Below are 19,038 nucleotides of genomic sequence, written 5' to 3' on the forward strand. Positions count from 1 at the left end.
TAGAATGTTTTTCTTAGGTATACTAATTTTTGAATCTATTTTTTCCTGTCAGACACTATCTCAAATATTTTAGTGATAAAGTTCCTTAGAGCAGGGGCCAGATTGACGATCTGCCCCTTTTGGGATCTTGGTCCTGTCTCAAGAGTTAGGAAGGGCTGCACTGCAGACTCTGGCATAGGTAATTGCCAGTGCCTGTCGGTGGCCCGATTTGCATGCCGGGAGGGGTGGTGGGGAGCATCTTTGCATATCATTCAATCAAAAGGACAGCCCGCCTTGAGTTTGCAGCTCCCCACTCTGCTCACAAATGATGAACCCTGTCCCGTGCAGTATGCATCCCTCCCCCCCCCCCCCAACCATCCTTTGTCCCTGAGCTCGCCTTGGAGCTGGCAGCTCAGTGGACCAAGGCAGTTGCTTCAAGGGGGAGTTCTGCTCTGGAAAGTGGGCACACAGAAAGCGCCCACAGTCGTCAGTGGCAAGTGGGTTCAACCTATGAGAAGGATTCTCAGCTCCTCCCTGGGAATGTGGCATTTTGTGTGAGTCTGCCATTGAAGGGGAGGGGGAGGGAAGGCTAGAGCAGGAGAGCGCACACTGGGGTGTCATAAGGAGTAAGGCTGCTTGTTTATGGAAAATGATGGAAGGTGTTTTTGTTGCTTGTTTCTATTTCTACACGTAGGTGTTTTCTCAAATGTGTTTGCATGCATATGCGTGTGCATGCGCGTGTGAGTGTGTGTGTGTGTGTGTGTGTGTGTGTGTGTTTTGACAGGGATTTCTTTCCTGAGTAGAGTTAGCAAAAGGCAAAACTCTAGACGCCCAACTGACCTCATTAAATTTCAAAGGATCATTTAGACGCTTCAAGGCAGGACCCTGTTCCTGCCCAACAGTGCCTCGCTATTGTCTAGCACAGGCAGATTTGCAAAGGAAGCAGGGGCAAGGCTGGGACTAGATGGCGATTGGGAGAATCAACCCAGCAAACGTCATTAGCCTGCTCAGCCACCTTGGCAGCGGCAGTGGCACTGATTTCAGTCAAGATGTCAGGGTGCATTGCTGTGACTGTTGCATTAGCTTGGGCAGAATGATTAGTTAGATGCAAACTTAATGAGAACACAGCAAAACCTTCCTTACCAAGCTACAGAGGTTAGTCACTGCAGGTCGGTTTACTTTAGGGTAAGTAATCCGTTTGAACTCATGACTAGCCACTTTAAACTAAAGGAAGGCTATTTCTCAAAAGTTTGGTGGATTTTCACTGTAATTATTGTTTACAAAATAAATTTTCACTCAGGCATCAGAAAGAGTGCCTCTTAGACACCAATTTCTGTTGCTCATTTTCAAACACGGCACTAAGCCCATGATGCAATTATCTTTCCCAAATGAATCCTGCCTATCATTTCACTGTGAAGTTTTTAAATGATTTATCTGGTTAGATCATAATACATTGAATAACACTATAGTTTTTAGTTCCTACAGCTTACCATAAATCACAAGTCATTTTTCACTCACAGCTTCCAGTTTCTGAGACAGTGTAGAAAGAAAAATCATATTTTACAATCAGTAGAAGTTAAGGCTGGAGGAAATGAAGAGTTTTATCCAAGTTCACCACCATCAGGAGCACTGATTTTTCAGTCTGGCACACTTAGGCCTGGACCACACTTGCCTTTCACAAGCAGGAGAGCCTTCTGTTCAAACGAGTGTTTCTGAAGGTATTCTAGAAACAAAATCAGCAGCCAGTGTTGTGGATGAGAAGCCACTCAAGTCCAGCAGAAGGAACAATACAATAATCATATTTGTCAGCAGAAACCGCCCACCATTGTATATCTGCATTAAAGCAGTGAAGGTGAGTATGCATTTGTCTAAGGCTGTTAGAGAAGCCAGGAGACAGTCTCTTGCCTCATGGCAAACATTATGTACTTACTGTATAGAGATGGACACTGTGGTTACAGTCACATCTTAATCATCATTACAACACATCCTGACAGGCATGCTGATTGTCCTCCAGATAGATGAACACCTGGTACTTTCAGAATTAACTATCCTGCCTTAACCAGAGTAATACGTATGGAGATATATGAGCTTAAGATGCCTGAATTCCCTCTCTCTCTCTCTCTCTCTCTCTCTTGAGCTAAGGATCCAACCCAAGGCCTTGCACTTGCTAGGCAAGCACTCTGCCACTGAGCTAAAACCCAACCCCTGATGCCTGAATTCTTAGCCAAAATACTTCTCTACTCTATGCCACATTTGCTCCAACCGCTGCTAGTTTTAAAAGCCTAGTCATTGCAACCATAAAGATTTCTATATTATCCCCACTCAATTATAGAAAAGCAATGATTGATGATATGCTAAAAAAGCAAGTTTTGAAACATATGCATATATGTAAAGAACAAATTTACTTTATAATTTTTAGTTCCTAAAATTCTTTTCTCCATTTTCCTCTATAGCCACTGATCATACAGGTCATGGAAAAGTATGAGTTGGCCAGGATTGTGAAGACATTCACAATGATTAAGTTCCCTTAAAAGCTTTTGAAAAGAGTTCAGGTCAGAACCTAGAAACGCCAAATCGCGATTTCTTCTCAACTCATTCCTCAACTTATGAGATACAAAGAACTTTGACTTAGAATTCACCTGGTATATAAAAGAGTAACCATAAATTTCTTTCCAAAAATTGTTCAGTATTAATATAACACTTGACACTTGTCTATTTTCACACCACAGAGGGAAAACAACAGAACAATGAATAACTAATTAAAACAGAATGTGTACATGAAGAAATAACTTGGAAAGTAATTATCTTCAACTTTGGATAGAAATACATGTGCTTTTAACTGAGTTATGAACTTAATAAAAATTTTCAATTGCTGCTACTGATTTGCAACTATACATGAAGCTCATTGCTCTTATAGAAACTTTTATTACTATATAACTGTATCTATGAAATCTGAGTGTCTATTGAGTATAGGTATTTACTTGCTAATTACAAGGCAAAAAATTCAAACTCATGGGTTGGTGAGAAAAGAAACTGGATAGAATAAAATACAATTGGTCATCGTTTACAGATAACTGAGCAGAATGTCTTTGCAATTTTTTAAAATGGATTCACCTTTAGGAAAGTCAAGATAAAAAAGGAATTGATACCAGTATTTTGCATTTTCCATTGAGTTATTTCTATAGCATTTTTCAAAATGTCTGAATTTACGGGTTGAAGAGCTATCTCAGTGGTGAAGAGCACTGACTGCTTTTCTAGTGGATCCTGGTTAAATTCCCAGTGCCCACATGGTGGATTACAACTCTCTGTAACTTCAGTTCTAGTGGACCTTACACTTCGCACACATAAATACATGCAGACAAAACACGAATATACATAAAATAAAAATTAACTAATTAATTAATTAAATGTGTGAATTTAAATATTGACTCTAGAATGATGAAGAAATTCTAATTCAAGCTTCTTTTTTCTCATTAGCAATAATCCACTTTTGTTTGAGGAGATATTAACTATAACCCAATATATAATCTACATGCCTCTGGAAGAATCAATCCCATTTAAGAAGATAAGTTGTCAGTCAAGGGTAAAGATCTCTGGCCTCTTGCTGCTAATCAGGCTCACTGAGAGGCAGAGAGGAGTTTCCCAGACCTTTACCAAGCATGCTGTCTGGATATCCATTCCTCTAGGTCCTGACTTCCTTCAGCATATTCCTTAATACTGAGACTTAACAGTCATTTTCATGTTCTAAAGCTTTTAGCCACATGAAGACAGGCAGAGACTGAAATTTAAATGTGCGCAGGACAACAATATGTATCATTTTGAAGAACCAGAGGACAGAGAGGGAAGCTCTAAAATGGAAGATAGCATCTATTGTTGTCGGCAAGCAGACCCTGCTTACATGGACAGCTGAAAGTTGTATTTGACCTGAGCCACACATCTAATCATTTTCCATCTGTACATAGTATTCAGATGTTCTCAACTTCTGCCTTCCTAAGCACGGCAGCTTTAATACATATTGTCCACATTATTTAACATGTGATATGTTAGTCCCTTCATGTTTCTATGAAGAAGAGTCATGGCCAATGGATGGAGCAGTGGGTTAGCAATCCTGAAAGGCAAAGGGAAGAATTTATAAAGATGTGTGTGTTTGAAGATTGTTTCATCTTCTTGTTCTCCTGAGGCTGATGTCACTTTACATTTCTCCATGTATAGGAAAACAATGAAAAAAATAAATATGCAAAGAGCAGCTTTGCTAAATAATGATAATAGTCCAGGATTCTGGGTTTCATCAATGATGAAGTTGTCTGTCTGGCATTAGCTGAATTAACCATGTTTCCCACTGTAATGGATCGCTCTTCATTCTTTATTAAGTATATTTGTATACTCTCAGCTTTTAATTTATATTTACAGAACACAAATTAAGAGTGTAGATCTCTCAAAGCACCAACTTCAACAGAATTTCTATCAGGATTCAATGCACCTTTTTATTTGCTCTATAATTATTTGCTAAGACATTCATAAAATGGTGCTTTATAATTTATTTTTTCATGTTCCAAATTGAAAATCTTTTTACTTAAAGACCTATTTTCAAATATTCAAGATACAGTAACACCATCAATACATTTGATTAGGTAATGGTTTAGTCTATTATGAATTTGCTAGTAATGTAAAGCCTCTGTATGCTTTGCATCTTTCAAAGGATTACTTCTTTTACTTTTATTTTGTGAGAAATCTGAACATCTTGAGTAAACAATCTTATAACATAAAGTCAGGTCTAGGAAAGTGCTTTTGTTTTTCTGTTATGTTTGGCTGTAATCTCAGCAGCCTTAACCAAACAAAGCACTCCCTACAAGTAGAAACCTAGGAGTTCAGATCTGGGCTTTGCATTTCCTTCTAAACCACATTAATCATGGCTGCTCATGGTTAGCAGAATTTCTTATTCTTTTTGGAACTTTTCTGTGTGGGGTTAATGTTACTAAATACTTAGAAAATTTCAGATGAAAGAAACCACTGGAGTTAACTTTTTAGAAACCCTGAATTTGAAAGAGAGTTAATGGAACCACATTAAACTATGAATATCTTCATTCTATATTTTGAATTAATGTGCAAACTACCTAAATAATTATATGCAACCCTGGTTTCCAAAGTCATTTGAAAAATAATAAATAAATATTGAATTATTTTCCAGCTTGAGAGCTCAGGAAGGTCACTGCATAAGAATTCTTTTCTCATTTATTTATTTATTTATCTTGTCAGATAGGAAGATAATGGTGACTTTGACTTGGAATGATCATTTTGGCTACAAAAGGAACAAAAATTGATGCAGCTGATTTGGGTTTGGCTACACATAATCCAATTTGGACTGTAAGTACAGATATCTTTCTCATCTGGACAGGGACCAATGTCATCTTCACTCACTTTCCAGAGGTAACGTTCTTACCTGTGTGTTCACTCAGTCATTTAAGAAGTCATTTTGGGGGGCTGGAGAGACGGCCCAGAGGTTAAGAGCACTGACTGCTCTTCCAGAGGTCCTGAGTTCAATTCCCAGCAACCACATGGTGGCTCACAACCATGTGTAATGAGAGTATACATAATGAATAAATACATCTGTTTTTTTTTTAAAAGAATGTTAAAAAAAAAAAAAGAAGTCATTTTGGGAGTCCATTACAAGGAAACACATACAGGAATTACAAATGACTTTATGACCAAGGAGTTTGCAGTGCTCAAGAGGGGACAGAACGAATTTTCAAGTGATGATGTTACCCTTAGTATAGGGAAAAAACACAAAGAGAGATCCCAATAAACTGCCATAGCTAGAAAACTGGAAAATACCTTCTCAGTGAAATAAAATTACCTAATCAAGGATCACCTAGGGATGGTGACAGGAAAAAACATTAGTAGGGCTACTGCTTTCAGCATTAAACTTAAAATGTGGACGCATATTTAAAATGTAGTTAATTGGTATGTTGTGCAACAGGAAAAGACATAGGTGAGGTTAGAAAGTAAAGATAGGCAGGAAAAAGTGGAAATAATGGTAGTTCTTGCAATAGGTCTTAATTTTTAGGGGCTCTCATTGACTGAGAATCTCCTGTCATTCATGTTTAAATACCTCAGTCAATGGACTACTTCATTGTATATGCAAATAAATGGATTTGTTGTTTTGGCATTTACAAACAATGGTCAGTAAAGTGAGTCAGTTTATCTCTTCAAGTTGATTGAAAAAAACTGGGTGTTCATTATAAATACACAAGACAGGATAAATAATTATCATATTATTAAGAATGAAGTATTATACCTTACTTTATTATCTCTGGATAGGCTTATAATTATTACATTAATAAAAATTAGCCAGGCAGTTGTGGCACATGCCTTTAATTCCAGCACTCGAGAGACAGATGCAGGTGGATCTCTGTGAGTTCGAGGCCAGCCTGGGCTACAGAGTGAGTTCCAGGAAAGGCTCCAAAGCAACACAGAGAAATTCTGCCTCAAAAAAGCAAAAAAAATAAATAAATAAAAATCAGATATTATGCTTATTTTTTGTTGTTTATGGCTATTCAGAATGACATAATAAAAATGTATTATATTTATATGTGCATTCAGAAAAAAATTGCCCGTATGGTCCATGGATATCAGTCTGAATTTTGGATGATTTCACATCTAAAGTAGACGGAATGCATAAACAATCTAGGAACATAACAAAACACTTTTATTTTGATACAAAGACTATCAGTATTTTGGGGAAGGTTAAGCCAGCCAACTGTTACAACATGTTCATTATTCAATGTTATCACTTTAATATTTAAGAGGATATTTTTCCTGGAATAAAAAGAATTTTGAACATATTTTAAAAAATTGATTCTGAGTCAGTACACGAAAAAACAAGAAACAATAATCAAAGAAAATTAAATAACGTTAAACAAGTAAAACTCTTTTTATTTGGTCAAGAAGTTTGCACCGTAATGAGTTAAAAAGAATGAGGAGGAAGTGCGTGAGCAGATGACCTCAAAGTGACCCCTTCCAGAGAAAAATAAAATAAAAAAGAAATATTTTTGGGGTCTGATTCAAAAGGCAGGGATGTTTTTGAAAGTTGAAAAAAAAAAGGAGTTGAAATTGCTTTTATAGTTAGAAAGCTTTCATGTCCTCATGACCACAGACATAGTATGCATGCTCTGTTCCACACTTATTATTCACAAAATGGCAATAGATGCTTATTCCAGAAGCCTGTTTGTTTGTTTGTCTTGTTCTTTGAGTAACTTTCCATATGCTATCGGACAACCAATTGGTGTACTCCCCCCCAGAAGACTATTTCTTCTGCTGTCAGCGTTCTTTTCTTGTCTGTAATTCTTTGTGTAGAGATGAGGTACACTGTGCATTTCAGCATTTCTCCCCTCTGCTTGCCCCTGGAGTCTTTCGGTCCCACCATCTTCTGAGTAAATTGTGTTTGTCTTACATTTCTGTATCAATATCATTCAAGACTGTCCCTTTCCCTAGTGAGTCCATTCCCATAATTGCATACTCTGAATGTATTGGCATTTTCCCATCAAAGTGATTGGTAATATTCCTTCTTTGGCCTTTAATAGCTGCATGTTTTTTATAAGCCCATAAAAGTCTAGACTTCTACCCTGAGTTCAGGTTCATTCTTTCCCAAATTGGTTGTGATTATTCAAATTGGCATTAAGAATGTATTTTTGGTTCCCAAGAGACATTTATTCTACATTGCTTTAGCACTTATAGATAATATCTTTATAAACCCACTGAAATATCTTAGATCCTTAAAACCTTTGCTCTGAAAAGTCCACAATAAACTCTTACTCTATATGCTTAATATACCATGCCTGAAAGATAATCATATCGCATTTTAACAATGTTTTCTTTGAGATTACTGTATAATTGATTTAAAAAAAAAAACATTGGGGTGTGCATGTGTACTTGAGCACATTTGAGGTAGTGTGAAAAAGAAAGAAAAGAAAGATAGAAAAAAGGAAGAGGGGACCAAGAAAGAGAGAAGGAGGAAGGGAAAGAAAGAGACGGAGAGCGAATGGAAAAAGAAAAAGACAGCAAGTGAAAAAAGAAACCAGGGGAAGGAGAAGTTCTTGTTCACTAGCAATAATTATAATAAAAGCTTCAATAGCTAATGCCAGAAAGACTACTCTCAATTCTTCCTTGGCTCCCAGACACTCCAATTTCACATGCAAAAGCAGTTCTGTCTAACTGTTTGGCAGATTGTTTGAGATGGAATTAAATGTGCACAGCTGGTACCATCTGCTGCAAATTCTTTAATTCTTGTCATCTCTTAAACAGCTTTTGGTTTTGTCTTATTCATAATTCATTTACTGAAGATGAGGAAGACATATCAGGATACATACGTTGTTTAGTAGATACTTTAGTGGTCTCTGGGATAGGAGATTTTCAAAACAAATTGTTCAAATCTGATTTATTAGTGTTTGTTCAGTTCAAAATAGTTTCATTGAGGACCAGATTGGTTGATGATCTAAGATCAACAAGATCATAGCAACAGTATTAAAAAAAATTGTCCTTGCATGCTACAGTGTTAGTATCTTAATTGTTTTGTAATCAAAGTCTAAAACTTTGGAATCTTTTTTACATTTGTGTGTGTGTGTGTGTGTGTGTGTGTGTGTGTGTGTGTGTGTGTAAATGTGCCCTTGAAGGCAGATGACACCTTGTCATTTTGGTCTAGCCTTCTCCCATGCAGACTTTAGGGAATGAACTCCTGAGGCTCTGTGACAACAGTCTTTTCAGACATAATTTGCCTAGCCAGCAGTGATGTTAGAAACCTAGGTATTATGCCTTCATGATAAAGATCTTGGAGAGATTAGGGATACAAGAGATGTACCTAAATATAATATGTACCTAAATATAATAAAAGCATTTCATAGCAAGCCTATAGCTAATTATCAAATTGAATGGAGAAAAACTCAAAGCAATTATACTAAAACCAGGAACAAGACAAGACGATACACTCTCCATATCTATTCAATACAATACTTGAAGTTTCCGCAAGAGCAATAGGAGAGCTGAAAGAGATCAAGGGAATAAAATTTGGAAAGAAAGAAGTCAAAGTATCATTATTTACAGATAATAAGATAGTATACATGAACAACCCCCAAAATTTGACCAGAGAACTTCTACAGCTTCAGTCATGAAGCTGGATATAAGATTAACTTAGAAGAGAGAGAGAGAGAGAGAGAGAGAGAGAGAGAGAGAGAGAGAGAGAGAGAACCAGTAACCCTCCTATATACAAATGACAGACTGAGAAAGAAATCAGGTAAACAGCATCCTTCATAGCAGCTACCAATTATATATAAAATATCTAGGAGTAGTTCTAACCAAGCAAGTGAAAGACTTGTATGACAAAAACTTCAAGTTTTTAAAGAAAGAAATTGGAAAAGATATAAGAAGATGGAAAGATCTCCCATGCTCATGGATCAATAGGATTAACATAATAAAGATCACCATCTTACCAAAAGCAATCTACAGATTCAATGCAATCCCTATCAAAATTCCATCACAATTCTTTATAGACCTAGAAAAAATAATAATCAATTTCATATGGAAAAAAAAAAAAACATGATTACTCAAACAATCCTGAGTAAAAAAGAACTTCCAGGGATATCACTATTCCTGATTTCAAGCTCTATTAAAGAGCTATGGCAATAAAAACCATATGGTATTGGCATAAAAAGAGATTTTTGGTCAATGGAATCAAATCAAAGACCCAGCCATAAATTAACATACCTTGGACAGCTGATATATAAAGCTAGAAATGCACAATGGAAAAAAGAAAGCATGTTTAAAGAATGGTGCTGGCTTAATTGAATGTTGCATGTAGCATAATGAAAATAGATCTATATTTATCACCCTCTGCAAAGCTCAAGTCCAAGTAGATCAAAGATTTCAACATAAAAGCAGACACACTGAGCCTGATAGAAGAGAAATTGGGAAATAGCGCTGAATGCATTGGCGCAGGAGACAACTTCCTAAATAGAGCATCAGATGCACAAGCACTAAGATGAACAATTAATAAATGGGATCACATGAAACTGGAAAGTTTCTTTAAGGCAAAGGACACACATATTGGCAACCTATAGAATAGGTGGAGACCAACTCCACATCTGAAACAGGACTAATATTCAAAATATATAAAGAATTCTAGAAACTAGCCATTAAGAAACAAAATAATCCAATAAAAATGGGATATATATCTAAATAGAGAATTCTCAAATAGAGGAATCTCAAATTTGTGAGAAACACTTAAAGAAATGGTGAGCATCCTTAGCTATCAGGGAGATGCAAATCAAAAATGCTTTGAGATTACATCTTACACCTGTCAGAATGGCTAAGATCAAAAACGTAAGTGACAGCTCATGCTGATGAGGATGTGAAGCAAGGGATAAGTCTCCTCCATTGCTGGTGGAAATGCAAATTTACACAGCCACTATAGAAATCAGTATTACGGTTCTTCAGAAAATTGGGAATTGATCTGTATCAAGACCCAACTGTACCACGTTTGGGCATATACCCAAAGGACACTTTACCACACCATAAGGACACTTGCTCAGCTATGCTCATAGAAGCTTTATTTGTAATAGCCAGAAACTGGAATCAACCTAGGCGTCTCTTAAGTAAAGAACAGACAAAGAAAATGTGGTACATTTACACAATGGAGTTTTACTCAGCTGTTTAAAAACAAGTACATAATGAGATTTTCAGGCAAAAGCATGGCATTAGAAAAAAATTATCTTGAGTGAGTTAACCCATTCCAAGAAAGAAAAGCATGGTATGTGGTGACTTATATATAGACATTAGCTGTTAAGTAAATGATAATCATGCTACAATCCACAGACCTAGAAAGGCTGAGTAAGAAGAAGGGCTCAAGGGAGCATGCATAAATCTCCCCAGGTGAGGAAAATAAAATAGATTTTTGGGTGGAATGGTGTGGATGGCGATGAAAACAGGAGGGATCAGGCCAGAGAGGGAGGAGCTGAGAGAGAGAGAGAGAGAGAGAGAGAGAGAGAGAGAGAGAGAGAGAGAGAGAACTAGGAGAGACAACTGAAATTGGGGGGCATTTGGGGGAGCAATATGGAAACCTAGTGCAGTGGAAACTTCCTGAAACTTAGGAAAGTGACTGTAGTGAGTAATGGAGGATTAGAAGCCTGACTCGACCTTCTTCTATAACCAGGTAAGGCTTCCAGAGGTGGGACTGAGACACCAACCAAGCCAGAAATCCTTCAACCTACAACCTACCCTGCCTGCAAAACGTGGTGGGCAATGATGACTCTGAGCTGATGGTAGTGGCTAACTGATGACTAGTCAAACCTGAGGTCCACTCCACAAGAGGGAGCCCAGGCCTGACAAGGCCTCTCTTACCAGGAACAGGAAGCTGGTTGGCCTAGAGACCTAGGCTAGAACCGAACAGGACGGGCAAAAACAAGACAACAACAACAACAGAAACAAACCAACCAGCAAGCAAACAGCAACAACAAAACAGTCAATGAAATGATTCTTAATGATATTCTGCTGTAGTCATACATTGGTACCTCGCCACGAGTCATCAAAGGGGCTTCCTCCCGTAGCCAACAAGAGACCCACAGCCATACACTAGGTGGAGCTCAGAGAACCCCACAAAAGAAGGGGAGGAACAACTGTAGGAACCAGAGGGCTCTAAGACACCAGAAGAACATGGCCTAAAGAATCAATTAAGCAGGGTTCCATGGGATTGCAGCGATTGAAGCAACAATCATGGAGATGGCATGGTACTACAAAGATGTTGTCATTGTTTAGCTTGGGGTTTTTGTGGATCTTCTAATAGTAGGAGTCAGGGTGTTTCTGACTCTTTTGCCTGCTCTTCTGACCCTTTTCCTCCTACTGGGTTGATTCCTTCAGCCTTGATAGGAGCATTGTGCCTAGTCTTACTGCAGCTTGTTATGCCACGGTCAGTTGCTATCCCTGGGAGGCCTGTTTCTTTTTTCTCTTCTTTCTTTTTTTTTTTTTTTTCTGGAAGGAAACTGAGGAGCAATGGATCTGGAGGAGAGGGGAGGAGGGAGAAGGAATGGGAGGAGTGGAGGGGTAGGAGGATGTGGTATGGATGTACAGTATGAGGGAAGAATAAATAAAAAGAAAAAAAAAAGGAATAAAAAAGAAACTTTTGTGTTGTTTCTAATTCTTCCTTTTGTTTCTGTTTTTGCAAATTTCCTGGCTCAGTGTTTCCCTACAAATCTCACCGGAAGTAGAAGGCTCTCAACACTCCAGCCTTAAAACAATTCAGTGCATTATCTGCCCAAGTGCAATCTGAACTACCACTCAAACGGTCTTACACCCTATTTTACATTCTCTGGAGTATTTCTAACTCATGTAATACATGTTAAAAACATTCTGTGCATTACTCCTAGATCTGATATGTGTTGCCTCACCTACGCTCCCAGTTTACCTGGAAAATTCTAGAATAGGCTTCAAATCAAATTTCAAAGTACTTCTTTCTTTTTGTAGAATGTATCCCTTACCCTCTTCACCTGAGTCGAGTGCCTTGCTTCTAAGTTCCTAAAAGATTATGGGTCTAATATAGATTGAAGTTTTTGTTATTGTTTTATAATGTATTATCATTTGACCCATTTATTCTTCTTAAACCTTTAACTCAAAGTAGATTCTCCTTCCATACAAAACATCCCCAATACAGTTTCCCCTCCCATCTTCCCCAGATTCATTTCTCCTATACTTCTTCCTCAGAAAAGAGCAGGCCTCCAAGAGACAACAGCCAAATGGCACAAAACAAAATACAATAAGACAAGACAAAAGCCCATACATATATCAAGGCTGGACAAGGCAACCAAACAGGAGGAAAAGAGTCCCAAGAGCAGACAGAAGAGTCAAAGATATACCTGCTCCCACTGTTGGGAGTCCCACAAAAAACAGTAAGCCATAACATATACGGTGAGGACCTGGTGCAGACTCACATGGGCCCGTCCTGTGCTTTCCATTTCAGTCTCTGTGAGCCCATGTGAGCCTGCTTGGTTGATTCAGTGGGACATGTCCTCATCCCCTCTGACTCCTACAGTCTTTCCTACCTCTCTTCCATGGGGTTCCTTGATCTCCCAGGGAAGGAACACTCGTCTATTCTTTATTTTCATTTCTGAAGTCATAACAGGCAGAGTATCATTTTTTCCCTAATCTTCACAGACTAATCCAGTATTTTTGCAATATTAGGCATCTGATAATTTATTAAATGAATGGAAAACTTGGACTATATTAAATATTTCAAGACAGATTTCAGTGGATAAGCAGAGAGGCTCTAAGATGCTTACTAAGGGTGCTTATATGTAAGTTTAGTTAAGTACTGTCAGATTTCTGACTGTTTCCCCTTTCTTACTACTTTATACACAGCCAAGTGGCTGGCTTTCCTTTAGTTTGATATTTACCAATTCAGCCAGGTGTGGGATTCTTTAAATTCAGGGTGTCTCACTTAAGTATATAACAAAATACAGGAAGTCTTGGTTTGTGAGAAAATGTACATTTTCAAAGTATTTGTGAAGACAGAAAATGTATGTATGGAAAAGGTACACAGAAAAACACATTTTCTAGAATTGTAGTATACATTCTAGATGGCTTCCTGCTTACAGCAGGTCAAGATATCTCCTGGACATTCTACAAAATACTATGGACTTTAGAACAGTATCCTATTTGTCTGTCAGATTAAGATTTTATTTTATTCAGTTCTGATAGTACTGAAAAGTTTCTTTCTAGAAATAATTATATTTTCCAATACCACAAGTAGATAGCCTAAGAGTTTAGGTCCATCCTAAATGAGCTCGTGAATTTATTCTCTTACACCTAGGCCACACTCAAAATTCCTGAATTCAAAAGAAGCAGCAATGATTCTGTATTTTAATGTCTTTTTTTTTTTTCTTTTTAGGAGCAGTTAGAAGAGGACACAACATCTCTAGGGTTTATCTTTCCAAGAAAGGTGTAAGGTACCCTCAAGCACCAAGTTCTTCATAGGGAAGATTTCATGTGACACTGACCAATGACTGAGAAAAAAATGTGTATAAGTGTTAAACCTAAGAAAATACACCTGCCGTTTAATTAACTGTGTCATGGATATAAAGCACTTTATTTTCTTCACATAAACGATAAAATTGTAACTTGTTATGCTGTCAGGATATCTGGAATAAAATTATTAAGTAGAGACATTTGATGATGCTGGGCAAGTTACAGCAAAAAGGAGCATGAGAAAAGAATAGGTCTTACAATTGTTGATAAAGAAGTGAAGCTTCTGTCAAATTAAGTACTTCCGAATGGATGGCTTGACTTTCCTTAGAGGACTTACGTGGAGAAGAATCCTGATGTTGACGGCCAGTTTATATAAATCCAGCATAGGTAAGTGTTTAGACACCTGTGAGCATTTAGTTCCCTTTCTCTCCTTCTGAAGAAAATCATTTTTATTTCAAGTGTGGCATATAATCAGAATATTTTGAAATTTACATTTATTGGAATTGTTTCAATGTATTAATTTACTAGAAAACTGCAGAATGCAGAACTCTTAAAAGTTCACTGAATTTTAATCACTGAATTTAAATGTGACTTACTTGGATGATGTTGTCAATCCTGATGTAGTTTTTATAGATCATGAGTGCAGTCTTCACACAACAGCTTCTCAGCATTAAATACACATCACTCTACAAATCCAATGATTTTATAAGTCATAATTAAAAAATGGTTTTGAATCAAAGACTTTTCCAATTTCTGAGGATATCCTGATTCAAGTATCAATCAAAATATTAAGTATCACAATACAATTATTATGAAAACTTTTTTTAAAAATGTGCACATGCTTCTTGTTTTAAAAATCTCCTGATAACAACACTGAAGATAAAATGAGAATATATTTAAATATGTAATTTTAGGTTAATAGTTGTATTTTAAGCATCTATCCTATTAATGTACTAATTTCAATTCTATATGTCCCAGTTAAAATCTTTGCACTGATGAAAGGAGGAAATCCACACTATTAATCAAAATACATGAAAAAAGTTTTACTTATTCACTAATAATTGCCTTTATATTATGTATGGTTAATGATATAGAGTTTTTGTCATACAAAGGTAATTTATCATTCTATATTATGGAAAAAGGTAAAAATAAAAAAGATAACAATTTTCCTTTAAAAAGATTAACAAAAGATATGCTCTCAACTATCTATAATAAGTTAAATATAAGAAGAATAAAAATGTAAGTCAATCTGGTCCTGACATGCACACTTCATCACTACTGTCAAGATTCCATAGCACTAGAAAAGTAGTGATGAAATTTACCCAGCTGTGAATCTTGTGAGCTATGATAATGACTGACCTAGCAAGACACACCCAAGGGTTTAATAGTGGCATGATCATCATGGGTGTAACCAACCACTTTCTAATTAGATTTAAATACTACTGAACAGGATGAAACCTATATGTGGCACCATTTTGGAGGCAAGCATTTGTGTCTAAAATGTCATATGCCCCAGGGGAGGAGCTAATATTGTTATTCTGCTAAATGTCACAGTATAAAACCAATTTCTAATGGCTTATCATTGTACCCAGAGATTAATGCATCTCTCAAGCCTCATCAGAGGTAATATAAAGTTTCTATTTATAGTAAATGGTAATTTAGCACAGAGAATCATAATTAGGCAAAGTGCAAAGAATGAGGACTTCAGAATGCTTAGCCTCAAATCCAAAATCACTACTATCAACACCCCTTCTTCTGTATGCTCAGTGATCATTGTAGAAGATGGGACAGGAAATGTATGAGAGCCAGAAGTGGCAGATTAACATAAGGAAACAAAAACAAACAGAAAGGGAAGACACAAGCTTGAATAGTTAAAAGAGGCATAGCTGACTTGGGAAGTGTAGGGGGTTGAATATGATCAAAACACATTGTACAAAATTACCAAAGAACTAAAATCATAGTAATCAAAAGAATATAAGCAAGGATGTCAATTTTAAATGTATAAAGCATATGTGTTCTCTCAGGCATATTCATCTTAAAAATCTTAAAAATCATTTATTTTTAATTCTATATAACATAATTATGTACACATGCATAATTATTTATGTATTTGTATATTTAGATAAGACTTGTTATTTATATAATACAAGTTCATGTGTATGTGTACACTTAGGTGAGTACAGAGGCCCCCAGAGTATGGCATTGTGTCCCATGGATGAAAGTTATAGACAGTTGTGAGCAACCCCATGTGGGTGCTGGTAATTAAACTCAGGTCCTCTGCTACAGTAGCTGCTCAATCACTGAGCCATCTCTCTAGCTCAGGCTGGCCTCAAACTTATGATTCTCCTGCCTCCACATATTCAACATAGCTTTGCCACATGTTCCACTGCAGCAGGCTACTTTTACAGGCATTGAGATTTAAAAGAATTGTCCAATCAATTGCAAATGGACAATTTGGAATTTATTCATAATATAGGTTAGTTGTGATACAGTGGGGAATCTACACTGCCATACACCAGTAAAGCAATGAAAAATTGCAGCAAATTTTAGCTAAAAATATTTATAATGTTTAGCATAAAATATGCAAACTCATAAAAATTTTCTAAAATTCTGTTTTCTGTATCTATTCTTGGGAGGTTCATGTCAATTATGTACTGCATTCAGGAAAATTCAATACATCAACAACTTGAAATCATGATACTTGAAAGCGGACAATTTTTTATCATTAGTGATCTAAGAGGGGTTAGAAGAAGCTACACCCCCAAACTTTTACCAACATGACTGAGTAAATATGAGCTGAACAAGGACAACAGCAACAGACATTTTAATGTGGATGAAGAAAGCCTAGGAGGCCTCATAGTCTCCTAAGGAATATTGAGTTCAGAGTAAATACTCTTCCCCAGAGAAGAGAATATCAATTGGTTATCCAATTAAATGGTCAGTCCTGAAAACACATGAACAAATAGCATTACATAGAGACAGCATGTTGTACTTCTGTATTTAGGTATTAACACTATATATATATGACTATCTATGTACTTATGCCTCCAATAACAATTAATGAACAAAGAATTGAGTTTATGAATTTGAAAGAGAGTAAGGGGAGCACATGAGAGGATTTGGAGGGAAGAAAAAGAAGGGAAATTAAACAATTATGCCATAATCTCCAAAAACAAAACAAACAAAAAAGTAAGAAAGAAAAGAAAAAAAGAAATAATTAAAAATAAGTACAGAGGAGAAATTAGTTTTGGTTTTCCATAGCACAGAAGGATAATTGATGGTTACAACAATATGTGATTCTTTTGAAATGACCAGAAATTATGAAATTCTCAGTGTGTAGAAATCATTAACATTTGAAGAGATGAAAGTCGTTATCTCCTTGATTTGATTACTACACATTTCCTACTCGTATTGGATTATCATGTCATATGTTATAAAGTGTGCAAATGTTATCTATCAGCAGAAATGTCTAAATTATATGATGAAGATGAAAAGGAGAGATACCTTTGTTAAAATATGCCTCAATTTTCTGCCCATTTTGCCTAATGTTTAAGGATGAAGATGCTGTTATGTACAAGGCATGAAGAGGGTTTTTGCCACATATAGAACCCTTGGCCATCTTTACCTGGAACCTCTGGAACTGAGAGAAAGTGTTTTATAAATTTATAAGCTCGTAAGACTGTATATTGTTTCTGAAAGCAAAGAGAATGAACTGGAGGAACAAAGTCATTTAAATCTTTTAGGGTCTTAATCTTTATTAGAAAATGAATTACAGAAATGCTTAACACTTTCCTTAAGGAAAGAATATTCAAGTATAGCAAAGGCACAGAATATATAGGAAACATTGTTAAGGCAAAGCTTGCTTCTAAAATTTATTGTTAAATTTAAAAAGTGTCATATATTTATCATTATTCATTGATTATTGCCATATATTTAATGTCAAGTTAATAATATATTTTTAGTGTTCTCTCTGAAATATTTAGAGCAGTCAAATGTTAGCAGATATGGATTACTTTGCAGACAACACACTTAGTTTTCATTATAGTGAGTTACGTGCTTCTGTGTTTTTAAATTCAGACTATTTTTACTGGAATGTTCATGAAAAATGCTGAAATGTCACAGGTGTGTTTTTCTTCATGTTTAAAGGTTTCCAATTATGGAACATTTATCCTTTACATAATAAACCAGGACTACGCCAGCTACCAATGTTGGTAGTATTTATTTTTATTTAATTAGATATTGTCCCCAGATTGTGATACAAAATAATAACACAAAAATATGTTATAAAGTCACTAGCCTAATTAAATTTATTTGGCAATGTTTACATAGAATGAAAATTAGAACAAAGTTTTATCTTCATGTTGACAGGATATTTCTCAAAAGCCATTATTTTGTTTCTGTTTGAATTTATATATTCTACACAAAAATCAAAACCCCAACATCAGATGGTGATGATGAACATGGCTGACAAATATTTAGTGTTGTGCAAATATTCACATAGGAACCTCATTTGAAAGTCAGTTTTATAACTAAGACTTTTAGATGATTATCTCTATATTTCTGTAAACTGTATGTGTTTCTATGAAAATACAGGACACAACATATGAAAAATACAAATATATAATTATTAAATGTAGATAATGAAATGTAAATAACAATATTGCATAAGTTCAGGATTTTTTTCCTTACTTCAAAATGTGGTCTATATATGGATATATCTCTAAGCAAAAACTTATATGCTGACTCTTTGATGTTTCCTTTATTTACCTGGCCTCCAATGTGGTATATTGATGCCAAAACCGGTATGAAGAAGGTCAAAAGCAACTGTGGTTGTTTCAAAGAACAAGGTATGACTCAGCCCCAAATTACCTTTAATATTAATTTCTTCATACAAGTTTTGCCTTTTGCTGAGTCATCTACAGTTTCATCTCTTTCTCTCTCTCTCTCTCTCTCCCTATAAATTCTTTAAAATTTTCTAGACAGTTATAGCTTTAATGATTTGGTGAAGTGCATTGCTTCCTGACTTCCATCCACTCAAGTTCTTTGCTCAGTATA

The 19,038-nt window shown here is 36.1% G+C and overlaps 2 long non-coding RNA genes across 2 annotated transcripts; both read left to right on the forward strand.

Moving 5' to 3' along the window:
- Positions 1-757: 757 nt before the first annotated feature.
- LOC118596686 lies at positions 758-11,473 on the forward strand. The gene is made up of 3 exons (XR_004946739.1): positions 758-1,831; positions 5,236-5,343; positions 11,180-11,473. It is a non-coding gene; the product is annotated as an uncharacterized LOC118596686 (long non-coding RNA).
- Positions 11,474-12,884: 1,411 nt separating this feature from the next.
- Positions 12,885-18,183, forward strand: LOC118596687. The gene is made up of 3 exons (XR_004946740.1): positions 12,885-12,908; positions 13,907-14,370; positions 17,538-18,183. It is a non-coding gene; the product is annotated as an uncharacterized LOC118596687 (long non-coding RNA).
- The last annotated feature ends 855 nt before the right edge of the window (positions 18,184-19,038 follow it).

This window comes from Onychomys torridus, chromosome 16, assembly GCF_903995425.1.
Source record: "Onychomys torridus chromosome 16, mOncTor1.1, whole genome shotgun sequence".
Classification (NCBI taxonomy): domain Eukaryota; kingdom Metazoa; phylum Chordata; class Mammalia; order Rodentia; family Cricetidae; genus Onychomys; species Onychomys torridus.